Source organism: Anguilla anguilla, chromosome 2 (assembly GCF_013347855.1).
Source record: "Anguilla anguilla isolate fAngAng1 chromosome 2, fAngAng1.pri, whole genome shotgun sequence".
NCBI lineage: Eukaryota > Metazoa > Chordata > Actinopteri > Anguilliformes > Anguillidae > Anguilla > Anguilla anguilla.
The window spans coordinates 51,429,650-51,443,675 of NC_049202.1; the positions used below are offsets into that span (position 1 = coordinate 51,429,650).

At 41.3% G+C, this 14,026-nt stretch overlaps 1 protein-coding gene across 2 annotated transcripts in view; it reads left to right on the plus strand.

Moving 5' to 3' along the window:
• The first annotated feature begins 1,760 nt into the window (after nt 1–1,760).
• The window catches only part of mrtfba (myocardin related transcription factor Ba), a 44,297-nt gene continuing 32,031 nt past the window's right edge, over nt 1,761–14,026 (plus strand). Inside the window, exon 1 of one of the 2 annotated variants that reach the window (XM_035405202.1) lies at nt 1,761–2,418. The gene's annotated coding sequence lies outside the window, so the exon portion shown is untranslated. Of the gene's footprint in view, nt 2,419–5,629; nt 6,109–14,026 lie in introns of those variants that run through there. The other variant, XM_035405201.1, reaches the window with a different exon arrangement.

The following is a 14,026-nucleotide window of genomic DNA, read 5'->3' on the forward strand; positions in this document are numbered from 1 at the left end:
CACAACCCACTTTTGGATGGTTGAGTAAACAGAATCAGTGGCTAATCTGTACTGTCCTAAATTAACAATGTACAACTGTACTGTGATGTTCCAAAATACGAAGAAAGAAGAAACCTACTTCACTCTTTAAAACATGTCTTGTAGAGGTAAACCCCGGGTGCCATCAACAGCTGAATGGCCTCGTGCTAATAGAGACGTGGCCTCCCTCCACAGCCCATGCCGAGTGACTTTGAGTATGCAAGGGGACATTAGAGCCATCTGCTGAGGGACCTCATTGGGCTGTGTTAGCTTCCAGAAAGTAATGAATAACATTATACTTAGAGCACAAACCATTATGTTTTACTGCCCTGCAGTCAATCATACTGGATTGGATGGAGAAATAAGCTCTCTCATTGTGTCTGATAGAAAGCTATAAATCTTAGCCAATCAAAGGCCTCTACCAGAGACTCATCAGAGGACCTGTCCTGTCTCACAGTAAAGCGCTTTGTTTCAGGATGTGGCTGCTTACCTGGAGCCCCTCGTTGGGTGACCCTGTCCTGCTTGGGGATTAAGGGCCTGGGGAGATGCTGTGTGCCTGTGAATACCTTCACTCATTTTCCCCTCAACCTGCCGTCTGCCTGTGCGTCGTGCGCAGAGTTCAGTCCTACCTGCCCCCCCCACCACGTAAACCCGCAGCAGTGGAAACTGGGCTGCGCTACAGAACAAACATGGCTCAGAGTCAGGAGAAGCAGCAGATATCAGCATGTGCCCCTGCGTACATCATCGGAAGACAGACGTATTGTTTTGACTTGGGTTCACCAGATGAAAGCGCAGGCCCGAAGCACTGCTTCAGATGCCAAAGGTTTCCAGATAAAGTCTCTTGTCATTCCTATTCATTTGTGTTTTTGCTGGCTTCGCATGCCATTTCTTTCTGCGTGGGTTGAAGTGTGTTGGAAGAAACTGCCATAACCATATTAATTGTTGTTTTGAGATAGATCTTGAATCTTGTCTCCTATGTTAAGTAAGTTGAGAATTTTTTTTTAATGAAGTCCCAGTTAGGCTATATTATGTGCATGTGGTTACAGGTGTTGTAATGCACACAGGAATATTTGTCCTGAAGACATGATGGAAGTATATCGGCATTCAGTACTGAGTTGTGATGTATCTTATTTAAATGATTTTTGGAGGAAATCCAAGATTTTAGCTCACCGACACTTAACTATAACTCAATATATATATATATATATATATATAAACAGTTTATGAGTAAAATGAGATAATTTAAACCATTTATTTAACAGAAAAACAAGGTCTTCAACTACTCATCCCTCATTTACAGTTGTAACTTTCCAAGTGTGATTGTTGTATCCTTATACACTAGCTGGTATTTTTTCACATGCAGTGTTCTCCTGACTCTAAGTTAATTTACTTTACCTAATGCTGAGTACCTCCTGAAGATTGTCAGATTTAGACAATTTTATTTATTTAGTGCTTTTCCCTAGAACAAATCGCTGCACTGCACCGAACACGCAGTAAAATATAGCCATAAACAAAAACTTGCATGAAGAATATACAGACGCGTGACTCGTTAATTCAGTGACCTCGATTTTGGATCAAGATGGCTAGAGGAAAAGATATAAGTGACTTTGAAAGAGGGTTCATGTAGTAGAGGCTATTTTAAAAAATCTGTATTTTAGGCATTTTGTGTCATTACAGAATGATGAAGTTTAAAGGGAGCAAAATTCATATTTTCTGTGCTGTGGAAAATAAGTTGCGGGGGGGGGGGGGTGTTTCCATAGCAACCAGAGGGAGCCTAGCCCATGTCTTACATAGATAAGCCTGAAGCCTGTACAACTCTAGGCAGGAGAGGCCCCAACCTTGACTCAGCAAAAAACGGAGGGCTCAACTTAACTCAGTGAAATAAGGCCGCAAAGGTTATAAACATGTATTTGATCTGCACCAGGAGAGTGCTAAATATTGTGAGCATATTTTTTACATATATTAGAAAAGTTGCTTAAATATATTTTTTGATGTGTGTATTTTTGACATGTGTTAGGAGAGTTTCTGTTATAAACATTTTGTTTTTAACTTGTATTAGAAGACTTTTAAGTGTGTGATAACTTTTTGTGATGCAAATTAGTGTACAAGTTGACACATGACGTGACGTAGACAGATAAGGAGAGTATAAAAACTGGCGCTGTAGATTACTCAGTGCCAGGTGTGTGGATTGGAGGCAGCCAATCCACTGCAGAACGCCACCCTGGCGACGGGTGGACTCAGAAGCTGTAGGTAGCTAGTCTTAAAGCAAACGCCAAGCTAAAGGTACCCAGCTGAGGCGAGTCCAAGACGTGGACGGTAACCAGCCCTGATGCAAGCAAAGAAAGTCAACGCTAGCTGCACATTTTATCAAGGCAACCTTCAGAGACAGGGACCCTTGGGGTAGGAATGGTCAACTTACCTTCTGACTTTCCCTGTAAAACCACCTCTCGAATAACTATAAGTGGGTAGCTCCCCTGAGTGGACATCAACTCTGAAAGACTGAAACAACAAAGTCTAATGGCTTATTAATAAGTATTTACTAGATTTATGCTATAGAGTTAAGGTGTGTGTGTTTTAATAATAATATTAATAATATATACAGATATATATTTTGGTTATAGAGTTAAGCTTTGTGTGCATTGTAACCTTTACTTAGAAGTATAAGCCTGACTATAGTCGTGTTAAGATTAGTTAATAAAATAGCTTAATAAAGTGTGAAGTGTGAGCAATTAAAGTTACTATCTTGGTGTCTAATTACTCTCAAGCCTCAACACCACATTCCAAAAGAACCTTTATACTGAAGTGCTGTGTATACATTGGATTATAATAACATTAAATGAAATAAACAAATCGTAATAACAATAACGTGGCAGTAAATTGCAATATCCTTCATTATTCGCATTGTCGGTGTAAAAGTGCAATATTCCTCATTACTCGCATTGTCGGTGTAAAATTGCAATATTCGTCATTATTTGCATTGCTGGTGCATGTCCAAATCCAAGATTTTAGCTCACCGACACTTAACTATAACTCAATATATATATATATATATATATATATAAACAGTTTATGAGTAAAATGAGATAATTTAAACCATTTATTTAACAGAAAAACAAGGTCTTCAACTACTCATCCCTCATTTACAGTTGTAACTTTCCAAGTGTGATTGTTGTATCCTTATACACTAGCTGGTATTTTTTCACATGCAGTGTTCTCCTGACTCTAAGTTAATTTACTTTACCTAATGCTGAGTACCTCCTGAAGATTGTCAGATTTAGACAATTTTATTTATTTAGTGCTTTTCCCTAGAACAAATCGCTGCACTGCACCGAACACGCAGTAAAATATAGCCATAAACAAAAACTTGCATGAAGAATATACAGACGCGTGACTCGTTAATTCAGTGACCTCGATTTTGGATCAAGATGGCTAGAGGAAAAGATATAAGTGACTTTGAAAGAGGGTTCATGTAGTAGAGGCTATTTTAAAAAATCTGTGTATTTTAGGCATTTTGTGTCATTACAGAATGATGAAGTTTAAAGGGAGCAAAATTCATATTTTCTGTGCTGTGGAAAATAAGTTGCGGGGGGGGGGGGTGTTTCCATAGCAACCAGAGGGAGCCTAGCCCATGTCTTACATAGATAAGCCTGAAGCCTGTACAACTCTAGGCAGGAGAGGCCCCAACCTTGACTCAGCAAAAAACGGAGGGCTCAACTTAACTCAGTGAAATAAGGCCGCAAAGGTTATAAACATGTATTTGATCTGCACCAGGAGAGTGCTAAATATTGTGAGCATATTTTTTACATATATTAGAAAAGTTGCTTAAATATATTTTTTGATGTGTGTATTTTTGACATGTGTTAGGAGAGTTTCTGTTATAAACATTTTGTTTTTAACTTGTATTAGAAGACTTTTAAGTGTGTGATAACTTTTTGTGATGCAAATTAGTGTACAAGTTGACACATGACGTGACGTAGACAGATAAGGAGAGTATAAAAACTGGCGCTGTAGATTACTCAGTGCCAGGTGTGTGGATTGGAGGCAGCCAATCCACTGCAGAACGCCACCCTGGCGACGGGTGGACTCAGAAGCTGTAGGTAGCTAGTCTTAAAGCAAACGCCAAGCTAAAGGTACCCAGCTGAGGCGAGTCCAAGACGTGGACGGTAACCAGCCCTGATGCAAGCAAAGAAAGTCAACGCTAGCTGCACATTTTATCAAGGCAACCTTCAGAGACAGGGACCCTTGGGGTAGGAATGGTCAACTTACCTTCTGACTTTCCCTGTAAAACCACCTCTCGAATAACTATAAGTGGGTAGCTCCCCTGAGTGGACATCAACTCTGAAAGACTGAAACAACAAAGTCTAATGGCTTATTAATAAGTATTTACTAGATTTATGCTATAGAGTTAAGGTGTGTGTGTTTTAATAATAATATTAATAATATATACAGATATATATTTTGGTTATAGAGTTAAGCTTTGTGTGCATTGTAACCTTTACTTAGAAGTATAAGCCTGACTATAGTCGTGTTAAGATTAGTTAATAAAATAGCTTAATAAAGTGTGAAGTGTGAGCAATTAAAGTTACTATCTTGGTGTCTAATTACTCTCAAGCCTCAACACCACATTCCAAAAGAACCTTTATACTGAAGTGCTGTGTATACATTGGATTATAATAACATTAAATGAAATAAACAAATCGTAATAACAATAACGTGGCAGTAAATTGCAATATCCTTCATTATTCGCATTGTCGGTGTAAAAGTGCAATATTCCTCATTACTCGCATTGTCGGTGTAAAATTGCAATATTCGTCATTATTTGCATTGCTGGTGCATGTCCAAATCCAAGATTTTAGCTCACCGACACTTAACTATAACTCAATATATATATATATATATATATATATAAACAGTTTATGAGTAAAATGAGATAATTTAAACCATTTATTTAACAGAAAAACAAGGTCTTCAACTACTCATCCCTCATTTACAGTTGTAACTTTCCAAGTGTGATTGTTGTATCCTTATACACTAGCTGGTATTTTTTCACATGCAGTGTTCTCCTGACTCTTAGTTAATTTACTTTACCTAATGCTGAGTACCTCCTGAAGATTGTCAGATTTAGACAATTTTATTTATTTAGTGCTTTTCCCTAGAACAAATCGCTGCACTGCACCGAACACGCAGTAAAATATAGCCATAAACAAAAACTTGCATGAAGAATATACAGACGCGTGACTCGTTAATTCAGTGACCTCTATTTTGGATCAAGATGGCTAGAGGAAAAGATATAAGTGACTTTGAAAGAGGGTTCATGTAGTAGAGGCTATTTTAAAAATTCTGTGTATTTTAGGCATTTTGTGTCATTACAGAATGATGAAGTTTAAAGGGAGCAAAATTCATATTTTCTGTGCTGTGGAAAATAAGTTGCGGGGGGGGGGTTTCCATAGCAACCAGAGGGAGCCTAGCCCATGTCTTGCATAGATAAGCCTGAAGCCTGTACAACTCTAGGCAGGTGAGGCCCCAACCTTGACTCAGCAAAAAACGGAGGGCTCAACTTAACTCAGTGAAATAAGACCGTAAAAGTTATAAACCTGTATTTGATCTGCTCCAGGAGAGTGCTAAATATTGTGAGCATATTTTTTACATATATTAGAAAAGTTGCTTAAATATATTTTTTGATGTGTGTATTTTTGACATGTGTTAGGAGAGTTTCTGTTATAAACATTTTGTTTTTAACTTGTATTAGAAGACTTTTAAGTGTGTGATAACTTTTTGTGATGCAAATTAGTGTACAAGTTGACACATGACGTGACGTAGACAAATAAGGAGAGTATAAAAACTGGCGCTGTAGATTACTCAGTGCCAGGTGTGTGGATTGGAGGCAGCCAATCCACTGCAGAACGCCACCCTGGCGACGGGTGGACTCAGAAGCTGTAGGTAGCTAGTCTTAAAGCAAACGCCAAGCTAAAGGTACCCAGCTGAGGCGAGTCCGAGACGTGGACGGTAACCAGCCCTGATGCAAGCAAAGAAAGTCAACGCTAGCTGCACATTTTATCAAGGCAACCTTCAGAGACAGGGACCCTTGGGGTAGGAATGGTCAACTTACCTTCTGACTTTCCCTGTAAAACCACCTCTCGAATAACTATTTAAGTGGGTAGCTCCCCTGAGTGGGCATCAACTCTGAAAGACTGAAACAACAAAGTCTAATGGCTTATTAATAAGTATTTACTAGATTTATGCTGTAGAGTTAAAGTGTGTGTGTTTTAATAATAATATTAATAATATATACAGATATATATTTTGGTTATAAAGTTAAGCTTTGTGTGCATTGTAACCTTTACTTAGAAGTATAAGCCCGACTATAGTCGTGTTAAGATTAGTTAATAAAATAGCTTAATAAAGTGTGAAGTGTGAGCAATTAAAGTTACTCTCTTGGTGTTTAATTACTCTCAAGCCTCAACACCACATTCTAAAAGAACCTTTATACTGAAGTGCTGTGTATACATTGGATTATAATAACATTAAATGAAATAAACAAATCGTAATAACAATAACGTGGCAGTAAATTGCAATATCCTTCATTATTCGCATTGTTGGTGTAAAAGTGCAATATTCCTCATTACTTGCATTGTCGGTGTAAAATTGCAATATTCGTCATTATTTGCATTGCTGGTGCATGTCCGTCTTTATCAGCATTTTCACTATAAAACAGTTCATTATTGGGGCATGGATGGCAGGAGCTTCAGACTGGACACAAATGGCTAGTGTATTGAGTAGGAACAGTGACTAAAGTGACATCTGCATTTAGATCTATGGGAAATACATCAGCAAGTAATAATAATAATAATAATACATTTAATTTGTAATGCACTTTTCAAAATTGTGGTCAAATACACTTTCAATGCATTAGTGCGCTATGTAAGGAAAAACAGAAGAGCAACTCCTCGGGGTACAGAGAATGTCAATGTAGGAGGTGATCAGACTGTGTCAGCAAGAACAGTCCGTCCACAACTACATAGAGAAGGATATTATAGTAGGGTTGTTGTGCATAAACCGCTCATTATAAAGACAAATGATATGGATAGTGCAGGTGTGGACTACACAAAGAGAACGGTACAGTGAGGGGGTCTGGTGGGTCTGTTATGCTGTGTGGGGGGCATTTTCCTGGCATGGTGTGGGTCCACTTGTCCCCTTAAAGGGAAGTGTCACTAAATCAATACGAAGTTATTCTGAGTGATCACCTTTATCTTATGATGAAACATTTCTATCCTGATGGTAATAGTCTCTTTCAGAACTGTCTGTGTGTGTGTGTGTGTGTGTGTATGTATATATATACACTTTTTTTTCTCTTTTAATTGCTTTGAAAATAATTGAATCCACATATTACAAAGACCACAATTTATCCTGAGAAAGTGAACAAATTTAGTGATCTGACAGAATTGGCAGAGAATGCCCGGAGAGCCAAAATGACAGATCTGTGGTTGTGGTGTGGGCACATTTCCTTGTTTTGTGTTCATGGGAGAAAAGGAAAGGTTTCTAAGCAACTGTGGCTGCCTAGAACTCTGAAACCATAATCACGCAGTAGCACAACAAGTAAACGCTATAGCAAGGCATGCTTTCTCTGCAAACAGAAACAAGCAGAAGTTAAGTGTGGTGTTTTGACCAGTTGAGAAGTGATACCATCTGAGAGGAAACGGGGTAGAAAAAGCCCTGTGAAGCAGAACAGTGGAAGTGCAAGAGCTGAAGATATTTGGATCCATCTAGAAAAGGCAAACTGTAGAAATACAGGCTGCTGGCTGTTACTCTTTGCTTTTTCAAGCTTTCTTCTGACAAAACTTCCACTAAACATGATATAGCCAGAGCAAATACTAAGTGTGCCTGCCCCTTGATAAACACACTTTCGGCTAGACTCCATGTCCCACCGATAAGCATGCACACATCTTTTGCTGGGAAATGCTCGGAGATGTAGCCAGAGAAAGAGTATTTGGTAGCAATGACTTGTGTTAGCTTTAGTCCTCTGCTGTTACTTGGGTTGGTGACAGTTGGAAGCAAATAAGTATTCACCCGCTTTGACCTTTTTCACATTTTGTCATGTTACATCTTCAAAAAGAAGGACATTTGCACATTTTGTCCATTGCAAATTGTAGCGCATTGAAACATTTTGGCCTTTACCAACACAATAAATCAGCATACTTACGATATAATAAAATCTATTCAACATAAAAATGAAAGACTTACATTTATCATTAAAAAATTAATCCCCTCCAGCGTTAACATTTTGTAGATTGATCTTTGGCAGCTAGCTCCAAGTCTGTTGGGGGTATGTCTGTATGAGCTTTGCACATTTATATTTTGGATTTTTTCCTGTTTGTTCATGCAAATTCACTCTAAATATGGCAAGTTACACAAAAAGCATTTTTTAAGTTTAGGCTTTGGCTGGGCCATTCCAGAATAATGACTTTCTTGTTTTTAAGCCATTCCTCTGTATTTTTTTCCATGTGCTTTGGGTCATTGTCCTGTTGGAACATGAATCTTAACACTAAATACAGATCTCTTGCAGTCTGGAACATTTCTCCTCAAGGATTTGTCCTCCATCAATCTTGCCCTTGATAGCAACAAGCTTCACAATCCCTCCTTCTGAAAAGCAACCCTATAGCAGAATGCTGCTTGACCATAGTGATGGTGTTACCTGGGTGATCGGCTGTCTTTGCTTGGAGGCCAAAGAGCTAAATGTTAGTCTCACCAGACCACAAAATCTTCTTCCAGTAGGTCTCAGGGCGTGACACACAACTTCTGGCAAACTCCAGGCATTACTTCATGTTGGCCTTCCTTAGAAGTGGCTTCTGTGTAGCCAGTCTCCCAAAGAGGGCAAATCTGTGAAGTTGTACCGAGATTGTTGATCTCTGCACAGTTTCTCTCACTTCAGCCAATGAGCCCTGCATCTCATGTCAGTATTATAGCTCTCTCGGTCACTTCTCTGGCAATTTATTTTCTTTTGAAGCTAAAAAGAGACTTTTGTCTGCCAATTTTATGCCTGTCCGTGACTACGGCGATGCTTTATATCTGCATGCGTCCCCTCAGTGTCTTAATGCTATTGACTCTCTTTATCATGGAGTCTGGAGGTTCATCACAAATCTTAAATCACTTACACACCAGCACACTCTATATGCTTAGGTTTGCTGGCCTTCTCTGGCCATCCATAGACTTAGTCACTGGTATGTCTTTATTTATGAAGCCATTTTAGGTTTACTCCCTTCTTATTGATGTGTTTATATTGTTCAGAAGAGTGTTGGCTGTTCCCTGTGTTTTTGGGAGTTATTTCTGCAGTCTGTCCCATGCCTGTGCTGAAATACGTGAAAGGGCATTCATGCATTCTGCTGCTTTGTCTTGGAATACTGTACAAAGTGATCTGAAATTTAAGAGCTATTAAATCATTGATGAAGGATTATGAGGCAAACTCACTGATCTATGTTTCAGCTAGCCTATTACCATTTTTTGTATTTATGATCATGATTTCACTTGATCCCCTGTATTTTGTTATGTTATATGTTTGAAACATTTGTGTATTTACATATTCTGCTGCCCATCTTGGCCAGGTTAAAATAATAATAATGATAATGGTATTATTATTATTATTATTATTATTAAGTCCACCTGGCCAGAGTATTTCTCCTTTGTATTAAATTATTTTCAGGTTTTGATATAAATATAATTCTGAAGACATACAACCTCTAATTATAATTTTGACGTTATATACAGTTTCTTATTGGAGAAGAAAAAGTCTCATGTATATTCTGTGTTGACATAGCAAAAAGAACTACGTTACTGTAGAACCAATTAATGTGGGATTAACTTTCTGAAGGCAGTTGGGCCACCGTACCACATCCTTAAAGAACCGATCTCCATATTAGTTTTACTAAACTAACTGTTTTTAGTAAAAATATTTTTTTTATTGTTTAGCCTAGGTCGTTAAATGTACACATAATGCCATGTGTGAAATGCAATTTAGGTTAGAACAGAATGCACACTTTTGGCTGGCCTCAGCATTTTGAAGGACTCATGATTTGTATTTCAGTAAATATGCTAAGCACTGTTTGTTATATTCAATTAATTGAGTACCTCTGCATGCCATTGGTATACACTGAGAATTAAAAAAATGTTTACACTGAGCTGAAAGGTCTGTTCATTTCCATTACATTTGCATCAGCGTATCTCAGAAACAGGCACATTGTTGATTGCTTGCTTTAAATATGCTCATCCAGGCTCATTAGACTTTAGCAGGCAGGCCAGCTGCAGAGGACTTATTCTTTGGTGAAGCTTTCCAGTCGCCAGAGTTTGCCTAAAATTAATAGTATTCTCTTTTTAGTACAGAAAATAAGAAACCGCAACAGAGAAAGGTTTATGTGTGCTGTCTGTTGCCTTGGAATACTGCATTCATCACATGTTCCGATGCTTCAGTACTTTTTTTTTACTCTTCTTGACCTCCTGCAAGTGGACCAGGCCAGGTTTGCAGAGTACTGTCAGCTCAGTCTCTGTCATTTCTGTATCAAAATACCTCTTGCAGTTGGTTCTGACTGTACACAAAGTACAGCAATTCATCACTTCTGAAGTAAAGCCAGCCGACTTTGACTGAGCTTTATTGAAGACAGATCCAGCGGAGAACATCTGTAAACAGCTGTACGTCAGCGGGAGAGGGGTTGTGGTTGTGGTGCTGGTCTGTGTGTGTGTGTGTGTGTGTGTGTGTGTGTGGATGTAGGGGGGTGCGGGTGGGGGGGGTTCTGTGGTTTTTTGTAGCAGCGGTTCTTAATTAGCGATTGTGTCAGAGTGCTTGGGGCCAGGTGAGGCAACTGTGTCTCCTTTGTGAGAGAGAATAGCACGTTCCGGTCTTTAGGAAAAAGTCCTGCCGCTGCCAGGGATGTCCGAGCCCGCAGGAGGGCTGTTAAATTGGAGACAGGTTGGAAGGAGGGATACGGGGACGGTGAGATCCGGTTTCGCCCGGGATGCTGTGGCTTCATCCGCCCCAGATGCCTGCGAGTCGGGGTCCGGTGTGTCCAAACCGCACGGCGGCTGTGACCTCAGACGTTCTCTTCATGCTGCCTCGAACACAAAGCGCCTTTGACTCCCAGTGCCTTAGCTGTGCATTCACTTGGTAGGCTTTCGTGGGTTTTGTTTGGCAAATGATGAAGCTTAGTGCTTTTTCTGTAAAAATGAGGTGATCTTGGTTCGCGGGTCCAAGAGCATTGTGGACGTTCTTTGGTGCTGAGGTGGCTCTCCCTCTCGTTTAATGTGTGCTTCCCTCTGGTGAGCGGTAATGGTCCACCGTTACTCCTGTTCTCAACTGTGCATGACAGCAATAGGCTTAGGGCTTGCTGCAGTGCAAGCCTGAAAGAAATACTCACCATCCAATGGGCAATTAGAGCTCTCCACAGCTTATAAATCACACACCGGGCTGTGTCCGGGCAAAATCCCTGACAATAAATCTCTATACTGTCAGAATCGCCCAAGCACCCAGAAGAAGAGCCAGACGGTGTGGGCTGCCCCATTTGCTTCTGTCACCCAGCCACGGCAACAATCACCCACACCTGACCTGCTTTTCAACACTGCCACATCTGTCAACCCTACCTAAGTGCCCTACCTGTCCTCATCTTTTATTTCTATCTCCCTCCAGTAGTTTCTGTATTTCATGGGCTGTTGTCCTAGAGTTTAAGGTTGTAGAAAAATGTATTTTTGGAAATCTGAGAATCCGCGGCTAATACTTTAGTGTAGCCATAGTCATGTTGCCCTTTTTTGAAAAGTAAAAATGATAGAAATAGGCTACGCCTAATCCCCCTTAATAATGTGCACAGACTGTTGTGATGAAGGTCTTTTTATTATTACTGAAATGTTTTTTTCTTCTGAATAAGATTTAGCACAGCAGTGACATTGGAGCTTATTTCACATGAGCAGTAGTGATCAGAGCAGCGCTGTAGCTGGGCTAATGAATGTGAAGGGCCTCGTCACACGTCCTGGCATAAACAAGGATTCCCGTAGAGGTCTGGGGGGGGGGGCGGGGGGGGGTTTCAGAAGAGAGGCTGGCGGACAGGAAACGGGGAGGGAGTGGCGGCAGATGCACACGCAGGCTTTAGGGGTCCACCGCTCCCCAGAGGAAGCGGCCTGCGAATGCCAGCGTGACCAGGGCCCTTTGCCCCGAGGCTCCAGTCTCATCCGCTAGCCGTTAAACTGTCTCCTGCTCCTGGGATTCCACCCACAGCGTGTAGCGCGCGGCGATAAAAACGTCAGCTACGCGGCGATGCTTTCATCCTTAACGGAGACCAATAAGAGACGATGTGATTTAATGCGTTTAGAACACAGAAAAAGCATTATTGCTAAAAGCGACCTTTGTTTCAGTGCAGCCGTGAGCCGTATAAATCGTGCGTCCGCCGTCTCCTTCCGTCTGAGCTGTGATGCCGGCATGCTGACTCATGAGGAGCTGGTCAGGCAAAGAGCGATTAGCGGCAGGGAGGTTAAGCTCAGAGTTGTGTCATTGCTGTCTGATCCCAAAGGAAACTCACCAAGCCCTTCCGAGCACAGCCGCTTTGTTCAACAGGAGGGGCAAAGTGCAGTGTTTGCACACTGTTTGATTGTGTAGTAAATGGGAAGGTCCTGTGGGGCCTGTTGTTCTGTTCTTGGCTTGAGAGAGCAGCTTTCTCAAGTAAGGTAGAAAACAAATTCAAGACTTCCTCTATGCAGTTTTTGTGCTGGTTGATTTGGGCTAGTGAACTGTATCTGTCTAAAATTCAGCAAAAACCCAGAATGAGAAATGGAAGAAATGTCAAGATTTCTGAGAGCACAGATGAGCATTTGATGATATCCCAGCCTGCTCAAAGAAACACAGATAAAGTGTACTGTTTTTTATATAGTTTGTTTCCTATAAAATCTTTTAATTTCACATTGATTCTGGTTCCTTCCAACCAAACCTAATGAATGGGTTTTATGAAATCCAATGCAAGTATAGAGATACTCTATTCTATGCGGACTGTTCAAGGCCCCAGCATTTCTTGGTTTTGATCAGTTAATTTAGTGTGTTAGTTTAGTTTAGTGTTTACATTATAGGGTGTTTTCTTAAACCGCAGTATTGTGCTTGCCCAACGAGGATGAACCGTAATGGAATGATAGTCAATGTAAGAGAGTGGGCTGAACTTATAGGCAGTATTTTGGCTGAAAAGGGGACTCCTCCTCCGCTCAGCAGGAAGCACTGGGGGGGGGGTGAGTTTAGGGTAAAGGGGGGTCGGGACGTCAGTCTGTCGGAAGATTAACAGGACTGATTTAATAATTAATGGAATGCTGTCTGTTCCTGGCCCCGCTGTCGAAATGGCAGTCACCTCCCCCCTCAGCTGGCCCACATGCGCAGGGGTATTACGGCTGAGCCCCCTCGCTAGCCTAAAAAAAGCCCGACTCCTCACAGTCAGGCCGTATCGCATTTCTGTCCCCTTCATCTTCTGTCCAGAGATGCACACCAGCTGCCCAGGAGACACTGGACTCCCATTGTGGCCCCTTCCTTCCTTGCGTCTTCCTCCTAGGTTTAACAAGCTAAGCCTGGCCGCTTGTTTACAATGCAGCCCCCAATCGAGCTTTACTTTAAGCAGACGAGTGCGTTTCTGAAATGGTTCAGAGAGCGTGAGATTGTGGGCTATCTGAACGTGGGTGACTTCTGTCCTTTCTGACACCCGAGCAGTGGAAGGTAGAGCGCCTGAGCCCTGGACTCTGACGCAGTGGGAGTGTCCTTTCCGGAGCTGACCCGCAGGTGAGACTCGGTGAGGTCATCCCTGTGGATATCCAGCCTCCCGCTGCAGCTGTGGGGTCTGGGCTACCGAATGCTAGGGGCTGCATATCCGGTTACGCGTTTTCTGGGTACGGCAGGTCGGTTAAAAATACCGGCGTAGACAATGTGCTCGGCGCTAGTCCTTGACCGGGGGGAGTCTCGTGTTGCAGGGCGACAGTGGAGAGTATGATGCCATGTTGTGGT